Here is a 19,699-nt window from a genome sequence, read left to right as displayed (position 1 = left end):
ATTTTCAAGAAAATTACGGCGAAGTTTTCATTGGAAACACTCCACAAACTGGCCTCTGACCATGATCCCATGCTCCTGCACCTTACCAACATCACTCTGTCTTTAGACGTCTGTTCTACCTTGACCATCATGGACTGGGACAAATTTTCCAAGATCCTTAATAACACCAATCAGCAACATCTTGAACTGACAATGGCTGCCAATCTGGTTAGTACTGTTGTATATCTAACCGCAAAAACCCAATAGGCAATGAAGGCCTCTACTTCCACTGTCCAGAGGGCTTTATCCCCCACTCAATGACTTGTGTCCCCTCTTGTGCAAACTCAAAATCCAGAAGAACTGGTCTTATTTACCAGCATCTTGAACCACTGTCTCACAACTGGCCTTCCCCCTCGCCCCCATCCACAGTGGGAGCAGCCCAAAATGATTGCCACCCCAAGCCTTCAAAGGACCCTATGGTCCCTACTAACATCAGGCTCATTAGCCTTTTGAATACCATGGCCAGGTTTCTAAAATTTTTGGTATTCCACCACATTTCCCAGCCTCTGTTGGCAGCAGGGTCAATCCATCCAGAACAGTTTGGATTCGCTTCCCGCATGTCGGCCAAACTCCAAGTCCTTAGCATCACGGAACATGTCAGCAAGGGCCTTAACTCCACCATGTTGACACAGCAGTTTCTGTGGACCTGCAAAACGAATGTCAAGATTTGGCAGCACAATCTCATGTACAAAATGCTTACACAAACGACCATCCCCAACATCTATGTGGAACACATGGATAATTTCGTCCACGATAGGGCCTTCCTGGTTACTCAGCAAAGTCAATGCTCCAGCTTACGTCATACGTCGATGGGTACCCCTCAAGGTTCTGTGTAGTCTCCCACACTTTTTAACATTTATGTTAATGATATACCAGTCCCCCACACTGCCACTTGGCACAATACGCTGATGATATGGCACTCTGTATCACCGGCCACAACACAGACCAGCTCACTGCTCACCTCCAGAAGCAGGTGGATGCGACAGTGACCTGCTGTCATTCCAACACGATTTCCCTCAATGTCACCAAAATTACAGCAGTCTACTTCACTAAATGGCCCCATCCTCCACCACAACATCTCTATTACAGGTGTCCAGGTTCTATGATCCTCTGATGTCAAATATTTAGGTGTCCATCGCCATGCACAATATATAACCCAAAAGGACTCAAGCTGATAAAAGCTTTGTACTCAATGTTCACCAGCAGGGAACTGAACCTCGATTCCAAGCTCCGGCTGTACCTGATGGTTGTCCACCCTTCCCTCACCTATGGCTCCACTGTAATGCCTCCAGGATCCAGACCCTCCAACACCTGCAGAATAAGGTGCTTCTATGGAGCCTGCATGCCCCTCCCCTCATGAGGGTAGTTACTTTCCACAAGGAAACAGAGATGGCCGCTCTCAAGACATCCCTGCAAGGAAAGGCAAGGTGTCTCTATGCCAAAGTAGAAGCCCTATGTGACACAGGCACTGGCTTACAAAACACTGGCACCACAACTCACCAGCACCTACACCCAGTTCCTTTCACCACCCTTGAGGGCTCCGATTCTGACCACAGCTAACAATAGTCCTGTTACGTCCACTCATAAAGAGTTAGGGTTGACTTGACCACTCAATGGATATTGACCATCATAAACCACCATGTCAATTTGTAATATAGTTAGTAGTTATGTTACCTCTTGCCTGCAACCTGAACTTCCACTGTCAGAGGGTGGTGTGGGACTTCAAGTCCCATCACCACACCTTCAGTGTGTACTCCAGTGATGTCTTTGGAATGACATCATTGTCAAATGGAACAGTTTTATTATCCACGAAGACAGTAAGACCATGAGCCACCAGTGAAGCTGTGTTTCAATGTTCCACAAAAAAAAAACTGTGTGAGGACTGGTGAGACAGTACTTAAACAAATATTTGGAAGTCAGTAATGCAAAATTAGTTGTAAAGGGGAGGTTCAAGGGCTGCAGGCTTTAATGCAGAGTTGTTGAGGGGAGGTGTGAAGAGTGTAAGCAACTTCATGCAAAATTTTTAGAAGTGCAGGAAGGGGGGGGGGGGGGGGGGGGTCAGTGAAATATGACATGCATGCAAAATTCTATTAAGTCTCACTCCCACGAATGCAAAGCTGTGGGAGGGGGTGGTGCATGCTCCATTCTCAGCCCCAGCACAACTTGACCTTGACCTTGGCTTCAACTTCAGTTTATGCAGGATGTCATGATTCCTGGAATGATCTTGAAGATAAGAAAGTGGTCATGCTGATATCAGGAAAATATGATGTGTGTGTTTGTCTCAGCTGTAATATGACAAACCAGATAAGAAGGTGCTGCATCAGCATATTCTCTGCCAGAACCTGCAGCGCCCTACTACTCATGAGGTTCTCATTGCAGTAGTAAGCTTATGATTTACAACAATTTTTATCATCAGAAGCAAAACAGCATAAGGTGTTCACAGGAAAAAAATCAGTACCTTAACAAAGAAACATAAGAAACTAGTTGACATCCTTTTGGATAAAATCCTGAGGATCAGTGCCAGACATATTAGCTAATGTAAAACAATTAAGTGGACAGTGTCTTGCTGTGGAAAGTGTGGAACAGAGCTCTTCTTGTTCTTCTACATTGTATACCCACTGAGATGTTATGTTGGGTAATGATGGAAAATTATGGTGATTGGTTGTAGTTCTTATGGCTGTGACACAATTGGAGCAGGCTGACACTGCTACAACACATATGAACTAGCATGTTTCTTCTGCAGAAGTAAAATTTTATAGTTGTGAACTTAAAGGCTACATAAAAATGCAGTATCCGTAAGTGTGTCTTAGTAGGGCACCGAGCACAGGATTGTGGGAAACATAGGAAGGGCAAACAACATCCAACACCAATAGAGGCAGCTGTTAAATGCAAATAGGTGTACTTCAACCACCGGAAATGGCGTAACCATAAGCATGAAAACCACTAGTATTTTCATGTTCCTAGCTGCATTTTTTTTTTTTTTCTTCACTTTTGTCTTAGGCATAAGGCATCCATTCTCCAGATTTACTGACACATGAAGCACCTGTCGAGAGGTTAACCAGTGTAAATCAAGAAACACAGATTAAGAAAACTATAAAGTTAGTATGTATAGTAAACATAAAAATAAGGATAATCTTGCATAATTGCAAAATGGGTTCTGCAAACCAAAACTTGTGAATAACAATACAGAATTAGGAAAGAAACTGAGAGTCCATATAAGTAAGCTGTCACGAGCAAAAAAGTTGGTGCAACAAGCACAGTGTACAATTATGGAAGTAGAGCTATCAGTCTCTTGCAGAAAGTAAGCATAAGCAAAGTTTGAAATATTGTTTAAAACAGGGGATGAGTATTGCACAGAAGTATAATTTTGTTGCGCACATTTAAATTTTTTAAACGTTTTACCAGGTGAATTCAGAACAGAAATGGCTAACTTTGGGCCAATGTGCGATTTGGAATGTCAACAAGGCATACCATCAATGTAAGAGACGACAGGACATGAGGCAAGCATTGCCACATAACATCAGAGCAAGGAAAGCAGAAACATAAATGTTGCAGTGCTACATAAGAAGGCACTGTGAAGTAACACTATGTAACTTCAAGGCCACAGCATCACTGCAAAATCCAACATAGACACAAGAACTTGATCTCACCAACCCACAATAATAATTGAATTACCACAGTGAGATAAGGAGTTTTGAAGTTATGATGTGCACACACCAACTGTCCAACAGTGGGCAGTTTGTGAGTGCATATCATAAGATTCGAGACTAGGGACTCTGTCATAGAATGTGAATTGTATCAGAATTAGTGATAAATAAAGCAGTTTTTGTGATCTTGACCTAGGATTTTTATCCACACATTTTAGTTGTGTTGGTGCCACACACAACAATGTTACATCAAGAAACTCTGAGAGAATATGAAATGACAAACACTACTCGACAACATACCATTGGACGGCACTCACTGTTACAGTAAGGAGGCAGTTTACAGGGTTGTGTGACACTATGTCGACGCTGACCTGCCTGTCAGTACTGAATCTTGGAAGGCCAGCAACATTGCTCTGCTATGAAAACTCAACTGCCCTTACCTCTAGCGCAGTGGTCAGTACGTTGCACTCCTACATGTGACTTCTGCCTGCCTCATCTTTACACACTGCCACTGCCACAGTGTGTGCATGTCACACCAATAAAGAGAACAAATTTTGGTATAAGCGAACTATTCTGTGCATGCCTGATGTCCTCAAATAAAGTGATTCTACATTCCTCACTACATAAAAAAAATTTAAAGCTGGCACCCATCATAATTCACATAGCTCACTCAAGTACGAGTGTGCCATAACCAGTGGTATCAAGGCTACACACAAGAATGCACTCTTGTAACAGTTTATGATCTATATTTGTAAGTATCACAGCCCAGCTAATATGTGTCAGGAAGATACAATTAACATTCACTGCCGTATGGGATTTCTTACTCCTATCCAAGGTAGTCAGGAGGGTTGTAAATACCTATTCCATGATTCTCCAAGCCAATAATTTCCTCTAATCAATATTCCTGACCAAAAGGTCATGAGTGACAATAATACTTTAGTAGTCAACCACTCACCAGTATGCTGGGCGGACGCACGCACACATCATAAGCTATGTCCATGAGCTATTCATTTCTATGCCTCAGCAGTTTGTCACCATCAGAATAATAGTTCAAGCACATTTATACTAAGGTGCACTGCATGTGCGACTTTACTTGCTTGAAGTTATAGGCGCCCTATGTGCTCATGCTCAAACAAAGCTTGTTGTAGCATTAAGAAAGACCAACCCACATCACGTACTCATCAGTTCCACCTCTGAGATGTGTCTCCCTAAAAAAAAGTGGTATGTCTCCCCACTGTCCATCGATGTCAGAATCATCGTTTAAGGAGTATTCTTCCTGCTTGTAATTCTCTTGTTCTCCACAATTTCTGTACATGGAGACAAACTCTATCAATTGCTTCATTTAATTCTGTGACTTTGGTAGTACACATTACCATAAGATGGGTGGTGAACTCAATTTAAGTTGTGTCCTCTTATGGACTCTCCCACTTGAACCAAAGAGAAGGGGTGTGCTCCCTTAAGAACTGCATCTTGACTTTTACATTGTGGCCCTTCTCTGTATCCCTGCAGTTGATTCTACCATTTCCAGACACTGCTGGCTCGATTTGCCCTGGTGATATCAGTGGCCACCTTCCATACCTGTCCCCAATGCATTACCTGGCCTCCCCACACTCCCTTACTCTGATTCAGTTGTGGCACTCTTGTCTCAATTAAATCTTATAATCACCACTCTCTGTACTCTGTTTTTTTCTCATTGTGATCACATCTTGCATCATTTAACAGGTTTTTCCACTCAGCGCATTTATAAATTATTACCTTAATTGTTTAAATCATTAATCATCAGTTTGGAGGTGTAAAGTGTTATGACATTATGGTGCTGAATCTCATCCTATCCCATTCAGAATGAGATTTTCACTCTGCAGCAGAGGCAAAGGTCCCGAGTTTGAGTCTCGGTCGGGCACATCATTTTAATCTGCCAAGAAGTTTTTTATCCTATCCCATTGTTGCTAAACTTCTCATAAGTTTGAAAGAACAGTACCACAAACAAATTTTCTGATCATTACTACTACAAAATTGCAATCATTTCAACACTCTATCACTAAAACTGTTCTTCACAAATTTTTCCCATGGATACCATCTTTTTCATGGATCCTAGCTTTTTCATCACATACACTAATGCTGTTTTCATTTTGCCACTCCTCCACCTCGATAGCTGAGTGGTCAGCATGACAGAATGCCATGTAAAGGGGCCCAGGTTTGATTTCCAGCTGGATCAGAGATTTTCTCCACTCAGGGACTGGGTTCTGTGTTGTCTTTATCATCATCATCATCATCATCATCATCATCATCATATCCCCATCGATGCGCAAGTCACTGAAGTGGTGCCAACTAAAGGTGACCGATCTACCTGACGGGCGACCCTAGCCACATGACATTATCATTATTATTATTATTTCCTTCACTTTCTCAGACGTTAAGTCTGGTTAAAAATGGAGTGATACGGACCTTGATCAAGCGTCACTTCCTTTTAACTGCACGGTATATGTTATATTGCATTTAGGAACTTTCGGATAATTGAACATGTATCAATAATTACGGATTTCTGTAGTTGTATATATATGTTTGGATGTAGCTGTATTGCATTGATGTACTGGTGGATATTGTGTGGTATGACTCCTGTAGTTGATAGTATAATTGGTATGATGTCAACTTTATCCTGATGCCACATGTCTTTAACTTCCTCAGCCAGTTGGATGTATTTTTCAATTTTTTCTCCTGTTTTCTTTTGTATATTTGTTGTATTGGGTATGGATATTTCGATTAGTTGTGTTAATTTCTTCTTTTTATTGGTGAGTATGATGTCAGGTTTGTTCTGTGGCGTTGTTTTATCTGTTATAATGGTTCTGTTCCAGTATAATTTGTATTCATCATTCTCCAGTACATTTTGTGGTGTATACTTGTATGTAGGAACGTGTTGTTTTAAAAGTGTATGTTGTAAGGCAAGCTGTTGATGTATTATTTTTGCGACATTATCATGTCTTCTGGGGTATTCTGTATTTGCTAGTATTGTACATCCGCTTGTGATGTGATCTACTGTTTCTATTTGTTGTTTACAAAGTCTGCATTTATCCGTTGTGGTATGGGGATCTTTAATAATATGCTTGCTGTAATACCTGGTGTTTATTGTTTGATCCTGTATTGCAATCATGAATCCTTCTGTCTCACTGTATATATTGCCTTTTCTTAGCCATGTGTTGGATGCGTCTTGATCGATGTATGGCTGTGTTAGATGATACGGGTGCTTGCCATGAAGTGTTTTCTTTTTCCAATTTACTTTCTTTGTATCTGTTGATGTTATGTGATCTAAAGGGTTGTAGAGGTGGTTATGAAATTGTAGTGGTGTAGCTGATGTATTTATGTGGGTCATTGCTTTGTGTATTTTGCTAGTTTCTGCTCGTTCTAGAAAGAATTTTCTTAAATTGTCTACCTGTCCATAATGTAGGTTTTTTATGTCGATAAATCCCCTTCCTCCTTCCTTTCTGCTTAATGTGAATCTTTCTGTTGCTGAATGTATGTGGTGTATTCTATATTTGTGGCATTGTGATCGTGTAAGTGTATTGAGTGCTTCTAGGTCTGTGTTACTCCATTTCACTACTCCAAATGAGTAGGTCAATATTGGTATGGCATAAGTATTTATAGCTTTTGTCTTGTTTCTTGCTGTCAATTCTGTTTTCAGTATTTTTGTTAGTCTTTGTCTATATTTTTCTTTTAGTTCTTCTTTAATATTTGTATTATCTATTCCCATTTTTTGTCTGTATCCTAGATATTTATAGGCATCCATTTTTTCCATCGCTTCTAAGCAGTCGCTAAGATTATCCAATATGTAATCTTCTTGTTTAGTGTGTTTTCCCTTGACTATGCTATTTTTCTTACATTTGCCTGTTCCAAAGGCCATACTTATATCATTGCTGAATCCTTCTGTTATCTTTAGTAATTGGTTGAGTTGTTGATTTGTTGCTGCCAGTAGTTTTAGATCACCCATGTATAGCAAATGTGTGATTTTGCGTGGGTATGTTCCAGTAATATTGTATCCATAATTTGTATTATTTAGCATGTTGGATAGTGAGTTCAGAGCAAGGCAGAACCAGAAAGGACTTAATGAGTCTCCTTGGTATATTCCACGCTTAATCTGTATTGGCTGTGATGTGATATTAATTGAATTTGTTTGGATATTAAGTGTGGTTTTCCAATTTTTCATTACTATGTTTAGGAACTGTATCAATTTAGGACCTACTTTGTATATTTCCAATATTTGTAGTAACCATGGGTGGGGTACACCATCAAAAGCTTTTTGGTAATCAATGTATGCATAGTGTAGCGACCTTTGTTTAGTTTTAGCTTGATATGTCACCTCTGCATCTGTTATCAGTTGCTCTTTACATCCTCGTGCTCCTTTGCAACAGGCTTTTTGTTCTTCGTTTATAATTTTGTTCTGTGTTGTATGTGTCATTAATTTCTGTTTAATGACTGAAGTTAATATTTTGTATATTGTTGGTAGGCATGTTATGGGGCGATATTTAGCTGGGTTCGCTGTGTCTGCTTGATCTTTAGGTTTCAGATATGTTATTCCGTGTGTAAGTGTATCAGGGAATGTGTATGGGTCTGCAATGTAACTGTTAAATAATTTAGTTAGATGTGAATGTGTTGAGGTGAACTTCTTTAACCAGAAATTTGCTATTTTATCATTTCCAGGGGCTTTCCAATTGTGAGTAGAATTAATTGCTTGGGTGACTTCATGTTGCAAAATTATCACTTCAGGCATTTGTGGTATCATCTTGTATGTGTCTGTTTCTGCTTGTATCCACTGTGCATGCCTGTTATGTTGTACCGGGTTTGACCATATGTTGCTCCAGAAGTGTTCCATGTCTGTCATGTTTGGTTGATTGTTTATTTTAATGTGTGTGTTATCTATTGTCTGGTAAAATTTCTTTTGGTTTGTGTTGAATGTTTGATTTTGTTTCCTTCTATTTTCATTTTTCTGTATCTTCTGAGTCATTTGGCCAATGCTTGTAATTTCTGCTTCTTTTTGTCTAATTGCTCTATCGCTTCTTGTTGTGAGATTTTACCTAACCTTTTTCGTTTTTTTTTTCTGATATTTCATTTCTTATAAATTGTGTTAGCTGTCCGATGTCCTTTCTCAGTTTTTCTATTCTGATCTGTAGCCTGTGTTGCCATGCTGGTTTTGTGGGTTTCTTCTGTGTGTTGGTTGGTTCTGATCTCTGCCTAGTGTGTATATTTAGTGTAGTGAGTGCTCCTACATAAACCAGTAGTTGTAACTCTTCCATAGTTGTGTTTTCATTTATTTTGTTGTGTATGATTGTGTTGATAGTTTTTATTGTTGTTTCGACTTGTGGGTTATTTGGTGGTCTATGCATGAATGGTCTAATGTCTGTATTTGTGTCTTTGTATTCTATATATGTCAGCTGAAATTTTTCTTCTATATCTAACATGTGTGTCACTTTGTGTGGCTGTCTTAAGATTTCGTTTTCCTCTGATTGTTTAATTGATGCGTGTTGTTCTTTGTTTGTTTGCTCTGGGATGTTTGAGTCCATTACTGTAGTTTCTTCTTCTTCTGATTGCACATTATTTTGTTCCAGTATTTGTTATACTTGTTGTTTGATGTTTTCTAATTCTGACTGGGGTATCCTGTTGTTTTTGATTATTACATGGATCTGATCAGCTAGTCATTATTCTGTTAAAAATTTTAGTTCTGGGTATCTGGTAATAAATGTTGTGTATACTTGTGATCTGTATCCAGTTGCGTTGGTTCCTAAGTTTCTTGCCTGGTAATAACAGAACATGAGGTGTCGGTTAACTTCATCTGACCATCTCATACTCTGTCTTTGTTTTCCTTCTAGAGTGGTTGCAGGAAGCATATCCTGCGAAACACCTCTATTTTGATTTAAATCATTTTCCGTGTGGGTATCAGTGTTGTTACCATTGTGGACAGGCATAGGGTCCAAGCATCGTCACCGACCATGACAGCGCTTGTCCGAGACTTCATTAGTTCTGTCCTGGACCAACTAATCACACTAAAAGGGGGGTTAGCCCTGTTAGTGGTTTGTTCTTTTCGTCGCCTTTTACGACTGGCAGAACATACTGGAGGCCTATTCTTTTCCCGGGCCTCCACAGGGTTTATTATTATTATTATTATTATTATTATTATTATTATGGCATTAAGTACATAAATTATTTCTCTCCATAAAATCAACTCTTAGTTATCATTACAAATATTTAACTCTTATCAGCTAATTAATGTCTAATATTTAGCCAAATACATGGCTTTTTGCTAGTGCCATTTCACTTTGTCATGTATACACTTTCTTTATCCGTTTACTTTACATGTATTATACAGACATCTATATTCAGTTTCTCAGTTTCTCACACACGTAGACATAACTGGGAGGGGAGTCTATTCCTCCACTTTGGGTGTCACTATCTAGCTGCAATTTCTTAAAACCCTTCCATGGCGCACGCCTTATCAAAACATTATCTCCTACTTCAGCATTCTCACAATTCTGCTGGTTACAACATGTCCACCAGCTACCTTTAACACACCTTTCCATATTTGCTCCTAGGTTTACTCTCTCAGTTTCTACCACTTGTATACTGGTTTAGCTATATCTATCGTGCAATATTTTATTATTTCTAGGCAACCATGCTTTCCTTATTCCTTTCTGTATTCAAAGATCAAACTTCAGAGTACATGCCTATCTCATATGGTTCTTTATCTCCCACCTGGGCCTCAACCAAAAATTGATTTCACATGGCAAAAGTCTTTCACCTTGTAAGATAAAAAGATAGCAAATAGATTGCAGAAGAGTCAAGAACCAGAAAGGAAGAAAGGCTATAGAAAGCTGAGGCACACACAGATGCACAGATGCAATAGTGTGAACACTCTGAAAGAGTGGGGGGCTGTCTATGCTGCCCATTAGTACAACATATCGACTCTGCCTCCATTCTTCTGCTTCACCTTCCTTTTGCTCTGATTTGCTTTCCACGTGATAATGTCATGCCTGTTTTGCTGGTCTTTGAATTCTGAACTATACAACTTTATATTTTGCATTTCTTTTTCATGATTATATTCAGCCCTTCTCTTACCTTAAGAGACTTCCTTGTATGGCTCCCTTTGCTGTAAGAATGGTGCCACTACTCTCTTACACTCTATATGAAATTTTGTAGTGCACTAATCGAAATTTATTTCACAGTAATATACATTTAGAAAGTTGATGCCAGTGAGCAGCCTTATACTTAGCTTAGGAGTTACTGGGAATCTATGATCCACTACTGTATATGAAATTTGCACTGATAATGTCTCTTCATGATGAATAGCTTTGGCTTTTATTTCCAACAGTGCCAAAAATTATCACATTGGAGACTAACCACACTGCCACATCATTCTTATTTGGAAAACCTGCAAAATACCATTCTGCAATGGCTGAATTCTTGGAATTACTGTCTACTTATAATTTACTTTCCAGACCACTTACATCTACAGCAACAACAGGATCTTCATTGGTGACAAAGGGAACTAGCACAGTTTCCACAGCTAGTTAATTATGACCCTAATGATCAAAATTTGGACTATTTGTAGCAGTTTTTGGTTTTACTATTCCAACGAGCAACCATTTCAATTCAACCTCTGAGCTACATCCCTCAAAACAATTGTGTTTATCCCCACTGCTCACGATTCTTGGTGGCAGTGACATCAGATCCTACCATTTAACTCAAATTTTCACTGATTCTTAATTCTCTTGTTCTCCATGATTTTTGTACATGGAGACAAACTGTAAACATTGCTTCATTTATTTCTGTGACTTTGCTACTGAAAACTATCATAAGATCAATTGATCAATTTGTCCTTAACATGTTGTCCCTTGTCTGCATTCTTGCACCAGTGTCTATCATTTCCAGGGCCAATGGCTCCATTCACCATGCTGATTGGTGATATCAGTGGTTACCTTCTGCATCAACACACAAATGCACCACCTGCCCTCCCTGCATTGCCCCTAACTCTGAGTCAGTCTTGATAGGCTTTCCTAAATTAAATCTTAAATACCACCACTTCTATGATGTGATTGCTCTCGTCCTTTTACTGCAATCATATACTGCAGTATTTAACAGGTTTTTCCACTCATTGTGTTTCTGAATTATTGTTCTTAATCACTTAAATCGTTGATTACCAGCATGAAAGTGCACAGTGTTACTAAAATACGCTGCCACGTCTCTGTGTTAAATGTATAATCTGGTATGGACTTCCATAGTCTTTTTCCATTTTAAATGCCAGTTTTTGCAATAGTACTCAGTCACCTAGCTGATATGGGAATAGTGCTGCTCCTTTGTTTCTTCTTTATACCTGTTTAGTAATTGTTTTGATATGGTTTTGCTGACCTCACTTCTAAATCATTTTGAGTCAATGTCCCAAGCTTTTTACTTCCTTCAGATCGCTGACTAGAGGTAATTTATCTGTTTCAAAGGATTTCCATATACTACCTCATAGGGAGAATGCCTTGTGAATTCTGCTGTTGTAAGCAGATAGGTTGCAAGGTATATAAGAATCCCAGTTGGTAGGTGTTTCGTCTACATAATGGGACAACATTCGAACAATGATTTAATGGATGTATTCAACATGGCAATTGGCTTGGGGGCCGAGAGAGGTATATGTCCAGTTTTTGATTATTAGCAGTTTATTTACTTTTACAAATAATGTTAATAAAAGTGTTTCCTTATTCAACAATATGGTGTTGGGACTGGCAAAAGATAGCACTAAGTGATTTACAAATGCTCTTGCCACAGTTTCTGCTGTCATATCAGCAATTGACACTAGCACTAGACACCTGGAGAAGTGATAAATAATTGACAAGTTATACTCATTTTCTTATTAAGTTGGAGGGTAGTGGCTCATTATGTCTAAAGCCACGATTCTGAAAGGCCTGGAAGCTTCCAGCAAAGTCTGGAGAGGACACACACAGTGCCATCTGTTGTACCCATTGTGTGCTTGGAAGACATGCATGAATACAACCAGCATCTCTTGTGCCCAATATGTGCTTAGAAGGCACGCATGAATACACCTGTCTACATCCTGCTGTAGATTTCACTACCAATAATGGGCAGTAATGTGATAATTTGTGGCTTGTTTGCCACAGTGGCAAGTTTGAATGCTGCCATGAGATTGAGCAATGCTGTGGGACTCAAATACCTTTGATATTACTAACCTACTTCTGAGAGAGATTTTGCTACATAATACACCATCGTTGAACATGAAATCTGGGAGTGTGGCATACTGTTTAAAATTGGCATCTTCTACCTGAGTTTCTTTTAACTCTGCTATATGCACTTCGTGTGCATATATTACATGAACTTTTCTACTGAAGGTCTCTGTGTTTTGATGAAGTTTACCTGGTTTATGATCTACACTGTGTCAACCAACTCAGCTTATGAACGCAGTGCATCAGGCAGCTGCTGTGGGCTTTTAAATTCGACGGCCATAAAAGAACAACAGGGTCAGTTGCTACAATAAACTTTCTCACATGTAAGTGACTCTTGAAAACAGCTGACACTAAACATAAAAGCTAGCAAATCCTTCACCATGGTCCTGTAATTTACTTCAGCCTTACTGAATTGGCAAAAAGCATAAACAATCTGTTTTCCTTCACCATTGTGCTCTTAGCGCAAAATACAACCCAAAGCAAAATCTGAGACACCAACTACAATATGAACGGTTTTTCAAAGTGAAGGTATATCAGCAAATGTGAACGTCTCAATACATTTTTAGCTTGTTAAATGTCGATTTCATGTTCTGTGGACCATTCAGAGGCTCCTCCCTTCTTCAGTATCCTCATTAAGTGTTTGCTCACAATAGCACAGTCTTTCACGAAATGGCTTTTAGATTAATAGGGGCAAGGAAATTATCTACTGCTCCTCTCAGCCAAGGATATGGGTTTACCTGCTCGCTGCTAATGCTATGTTCAAAGTACTGACCTTGTGATTACACAAAGGAACATTTTTTCCAACTTCACACTCAAGTAGTCACTTTGTAATCTTGCTTATATATTTCTTTATCGCTCAACACGCTCGCTCCTCAATGGCTTGAGACAACATTATAATGTCATCTAAATAGATCATACAGGTACACAGTTTTGACCCTCATGACAACAAACCTCTGTAATGTGGTAGGCACATTCCTCAGGAGAAACGACATCTGCAAAAACTCAGGAAAGCCAGATGGTACAACAAAGACTGTGTCTGTTTGATCTTGAGGGGTGTCAGAACCTGGTGGTATCCTGATTTTGTGTTGTAGGTAGTGAAAAGTTTGCTGTTTCCTAATCTGCCCCAGAGTTTCATCGATTCTAAGTAAAGTGTAAATATCAGGGGTAGTAATCTTGTATACCACACACGTCTTCACACAGGTAATAGGCCTTCTCACCACTGACTGATTTTTTTGAGTATAACATCTACTACAGATGACCACAGGCTGGTATATGGTATATGGTTCGATAATCCTTGTTAAGGTTGTTGCTGAATTGTTTCTTCTGTGACAGAGTGCAACTGAGATGGAATTCTATGTGGGTTCTGTGCTATTGGGTTGGCATCCCTTACAGGGATTTCATGGTAAATGGGGTCAGTAGCTGACACATATTTCCTTTCCTCAAAGAGCCATGCAAATCCTTCCAAAAAACTACTCAAAGTCAATTAAATTGGGTAGCTTTCCCACCAAGGGCTGTTTAAGAGGTGGCATCATTGTGTATATCACTTTGGTAGGTAATGACTTCTGTTTCTGCCTCTCCACATGTTGTTCTTCTTCATCGGAAGTACCTCCTCCAAGATTAACTCCTCCAGCATAGCCATGACAGTCCTTCACAGTGGTAATTTCTCACATTCATCAAAATTATCTACACATAAGGAGACACTAACTCTCCCATTTCTAATCTCAGCAGTGCAAAGACCTCTCTGCACATGGACCTTAAGTCTACACAAACTTCACTCAGGGCGAGTGGTTCGACCAAGAATGAAGTTCCTCTACAGCCTCAGGCTTTGGTTGTGACCCACAGAATTTTTCTGGTGCCATCGTTTATTGTTACATGGTTGGTTGCCCTGAGCACTAAGTTATGCTGTGTGTTGTATTTTCAGGGAAATAGCGCCATTCTCCTTATATCCTTGCATCTTTGAGGTGCTGTTGCCACAAACACATGACAGTAAGCAACTTCTAATCAGTCATACCCTAGAACTGGTGCAAGAAGTTATTTCCTAGGATGACATCAAAATCAGACATTCTCTTCCTGATAACTTCTATAACATAGGATCTCTCATCAATTTTTAACTTCATTCATTATGCTCCTGTAGGTTTTATGATTGCAGCGCCCAAGCCAACAGCAAGTTGGTTTCAGCGACTGCTTGTCACAAAGTGTACAAAAATGGTAGACTCTCTCGATTTCCTGTATCCACCAAAATTTGGTGTGCCCTGCCTTATATCTTACCCATCACAAGTACACTTGCCATCTCCACTAAACCCCGATAATTTATCAGATTTAATACTCCTACTGGTGGTGGGGTTGGGTGGCTGTCCCTGTCCCCCTCCTGCTATTTTCCAGACTGAATCGCTCATTTCTTCTGCTACAGGAATGTTTGATACAACCACAGATTTGCCTATGGCATGAACATGGATGGTGCATGCCTAAGTGTCAGACTTTGCAACAGTTAGGAAAATAAGGTGCCTTGGATTTATTGGTCATATGAGAGGCTCATCAGCATTGTCCACAAACAGTATTGCTGGTGGAGACATACACACTGTACCACATGGGAGTGGCAATAAATTACCCTGCTTCTTTGCACAACATTGCTTCATTAAGAGAAGTAGGGGAAGCCACTTTAACATATCCATAAACCTGCAAGTTTACAGTGCCAATCAAAATATAAGCCACACATGATTCTGCTGCCTCTAAATGTTCTTCTTTGAATCACAGCCTTGCCAAGATGTTGCATGACATAGTGCTTCTTTGATCAACAAACTGTCAAATTGTTCCAAAACTTACCCTAGTCTTTGCCTGAGGGTGCACAGTAACAGCCGATTCCTCTCTTATCAGAATACTGCTCTGCTAACCCCTACTCTGGAGCTTTGGATCTCTTAGAATTTTCCAACTCTCAATGGATTCAACACCAGTGTATATGAATTCATATTACTTTAGTCTTGCCACATTCAGCAAAAGACCATATGGACACGAACACATACATCACGGACATTCTGTATGAAGGTTTTTATATTTTCATTAGGCTTATCCAAAAGTGTTTACATTAAAATGATTGCAGGGATGCTACTTACAATGGAAGAGGCGAGACAACTACACATGGCTTAACATGTTTAGGGCCATCAAAAGGAGCTTAAACAATGGAATCTCTTCTCTGAGTACCTCTTTGTATGTGTGGCTCAATCTGCTCCTCTAAATCCATGTATTTCAGGTCAAGTTTATAGATTTGTTCCTGCAAGGCTCCTACAATACCTTCGCTATCGTATTCAGCGGTGTTTTCTGCCTGGAAGCGAGACTTTTGAGACATGGTTGCAAGAAAGGGGCCTAGCAATTAATAATTAACAATGGTAAACCAAAACAAGAGCGAAAGACAAGACCTACAGGGTGATAGAGCAGTGACAGGGTGCAAAATTAGTGGTTAGCGATGCTAACATTGTGTGAAAATGGCAGCAGCCATTTGGTGATGATAGAAACCCATGGCAGCAATGCTGGTCACAGCCTGGCGTCGAGCAGAAGGATGGCAGCAACAGGTGGTGAGCTGGGAAGAGGATGCCAGCTGGAGGCATAGCAGCTGTGGCTAGCAGGAAAGCAGTATGGGTCAGAGACACTCCTGCACAGTGGGTGTGTGTGCCCAGCACACATGCGTTCATGTCGAAAAGATGGCATCAGAGAAACACACTGAGTGGCACGAGGGAAGTCTGGACTCAACACAGCACTGGCTGACACGCCAGTTGCAGCTACAGGCTCCGTAAAAAGTTGTGGTTTCCATCAGTTGTGAACACACTTATGGTGGAAACAAATTCTGGACCCAAAGATAGAAATAGGCACAATTCTGACGCCAGTTATGCAGGAACAGCCAGGAGGCATATGCATGGATTGGCATCCAGCTCAGTCACTTGCAAGAATAAAAAGATCGAATCTGTTAAGAAGGTCGACGAAACGGTTTATTTGTAATATGTGAATACAGAAGGCTCACTTACAGATCTCGCCATCTGCTTGGAGTTAGCAGCCATGACCAAGTCCTGGGTGAAACACAGGAAAGCAATAAGGGAGTGTGTTCGTGAATTAGAAGCCAGAAACTAGAAAATCACAGCACATCTGCGACGTCTTTCAACTACCCACGTCCAGGAACCCCCTGTGACTCCTCACCTAACCCCTAGCAGTTGAAGTTTGTGACTGCCACTTATACAAGGCATTTCTATTTCAACAATACTTAATGTGAGAACCACACTGAGGCCTACATCAGGTGCTGGAACCTGGACAGACTGTGATCGGTCTTCATAGCAATCAACTTGAAGCACAGCTGTAGCATTTGAGAAATAAAATTTCAAAGATAAATTCCCCTACTCTCTCTAAATAGGTGGCTCTAGTATAGAAGATTTAAAGATTTCTGAGTGCTGTTCAGTTAACAAATGCAGAGAAAAACAAGAGATTAGTTGGCAGCTGAGTGTGTAGTGTAAATTTCTCATAACAGCAAAGTAGCTGCTTCAAATCTTACTAGAAGCAACATTTATTTTACTTTTACTTAAATTCCAAATTTATAACAAACAGAAATGTTGGTTTTGTTATTTTTAATTACTACTCATATGAAAATAAACGAAAATTTTTCAGACATGCAAAAAGCCTTATTGTTAACAATATTATATTAGTTGATAATACTACTCAATCTCCAGGAGTAGAAGTCTCTCATTTTCATTTCACTTTTGCATTGTTGCATCAAATTTATGTTGTGGATACTTGAATTTTCATGCAATTAGTAATAAAAATAAAAAATGTTACTTTTATTAAAATACATGATTCAATATTTGTTAATTAAGAATTATGATTGTTAATAAATATGGATTTTAAATAAAAAGGAATGTATTGTTTAGTAACTTTACAGTTACCGTTACTAAACTTTCCCATTGCACTCTCAGCTACTAATGACTCCATTAATAAATTTCCAATGTTTTGCACTTACTAATGTTAAAACATCTTCTAATGTTTAAAATCGATTTATCCGAGTTTCTTTAAGACCAGCACCATAGTGTTTCAGGATATTGATGTCCAAGCACTGAACCACAAATCTTATAAGCATGAAATATATCAAAGGGTGCCAGTCTGCAAGGTACCCTTGTAAGGGGACAGTGTGACAGAGGCTTAATTCATATTCAATGGTCTCCTGGTTTAGGCTGATTCACAATAGACATCAACAGAAGGTAATGGAATAAAATGGAAGGTGACGCTATCTTCATATAGTCATGTCTTCACTCTAGTGTGGTCATGAGATACTGTCTGTGATTAAAAATGTCGGAATATAATCTCAGAATACAGAAACTAGCAACAATAAAGTTGGTTAATGGCCCATACAAAATTCGTGGTGGAAGTTCTTGGCAATGTTTGTATCTAAAACTGCTGAGAACTGACTCAATAGGAAATGTGTTGCTCATACATTTTAAAACGTAGACATTTATTTACTAGAGAAAATACACATAAAATAACATCAAACAACATTCGCAAGGAAACACACCCTTTTTACATTAGCCATTTTTTTCATTCATAGAACCGTACAACATAACAAACAACTGTATTTTTCGGTTCAACAGAGCTGATCTATTAACTGTTAAAGAAAGCTTATTTGCTTCATAAATTTTTGATCTTATTTATACACAGGGTAAACTTCTCCCTCTGTCCATGTATTGAAAACTTAACTTACATTTTGCTTTCACATATCTAGTTATTCTTGTAGGAGAACATTCAGCAAAAAAAATCCTAGTTGTCATGGACCATTTGAAATGTGACAGGAAAACAAAGCATAATAATAAAGTGAAATCTAAAAAGAAGCAAAAGTGCGACGTCCATTTACATAACATGAGCCCACCATGAAAGTAGCTTAACGTACGGTTATCATGCACCACCATCATTCGCCCTCAACTACATCTATGGCATTTTCTTGCCAAAAACACCTTGATGCCAACATACTGTCTCATCCCATTGACAGTCTATGTGAATGCTGCCATTTAAAAAGCATTGTGCAATATTTCACGTGCCATTTTGCCAGGTATGAATCCACATTTCTGACGACCACGAAGTACTTGAGTGTATGTGGTGTTTGTTTAATTTTCATTTTTTCTGACATCGCACTAGATTATTTACACTGTATTGCTCTATGTTCATCGTACTCAAGTGATATTGAATTGAGGTACAAATTGCAAAGTCATATGAGACTTTGTGTGCAAATTCTAATTCAGTACCATCCACAAATCTCTAATTTACTGTGTTTAGGTAGATGATAAACAGTAATTTGACTTAAAATGGTGAAAACACATTTTAACGGGATATTTTTGTTCACTCTTGATGAAGAGTAGGGTCTACTATGAGGCATGAGGAGTAATAAGTAAAACGAAATTTCTATGATAGTACATTATATTGATAATATTTTTAAAGTTTTATGGAGATTTACGTTGTTTTAAGGGTTTTATTACAAAGATAATTCTGATGATATATATGAAGGTTTTTGACATGGTCAAGAGGTATAAGCCAATCTAGTGCTGATACATTACACAGGACAGTGGAGTCAAACTTTGAAAGATGAAAGATGTTCTCAGTGACAAGAATGAGCTCCTGTAATACAGCAATAAGTAACAACTAAAATCCTTGAGCCATTGCTTACAAACTATTTATGTTTTAGCCGGTTTTTAAAGACAAATTTTTGCATGTGTAGCCTGTGATTTTGTTATTACGAAGATTATTTTGTTCATTTAATTGTGTGTTACTACACTTGTCAGG

This window comes from Schistocerca serialis, chromosome 11 (assembly GCF_023864345.2).
Source record: "Schistocerca serialis cubense isolate TAMUIC-IGC-003099 chromosome 11, iqSchSeri2.2, whole genome shotgun sequence".
NCBI classification, from domain to species: domain Eukaryota; kingdom Metazoa; phylum Arthropoda; class Insecta; order Orthoptera; family Acrididae; genus Schistocerca; species Schistocerca serialis.
The sequence above is the reverse complement of the archived record's forward strand: the minus strand, read 5'-3'. Positions refer to the sequence as shown.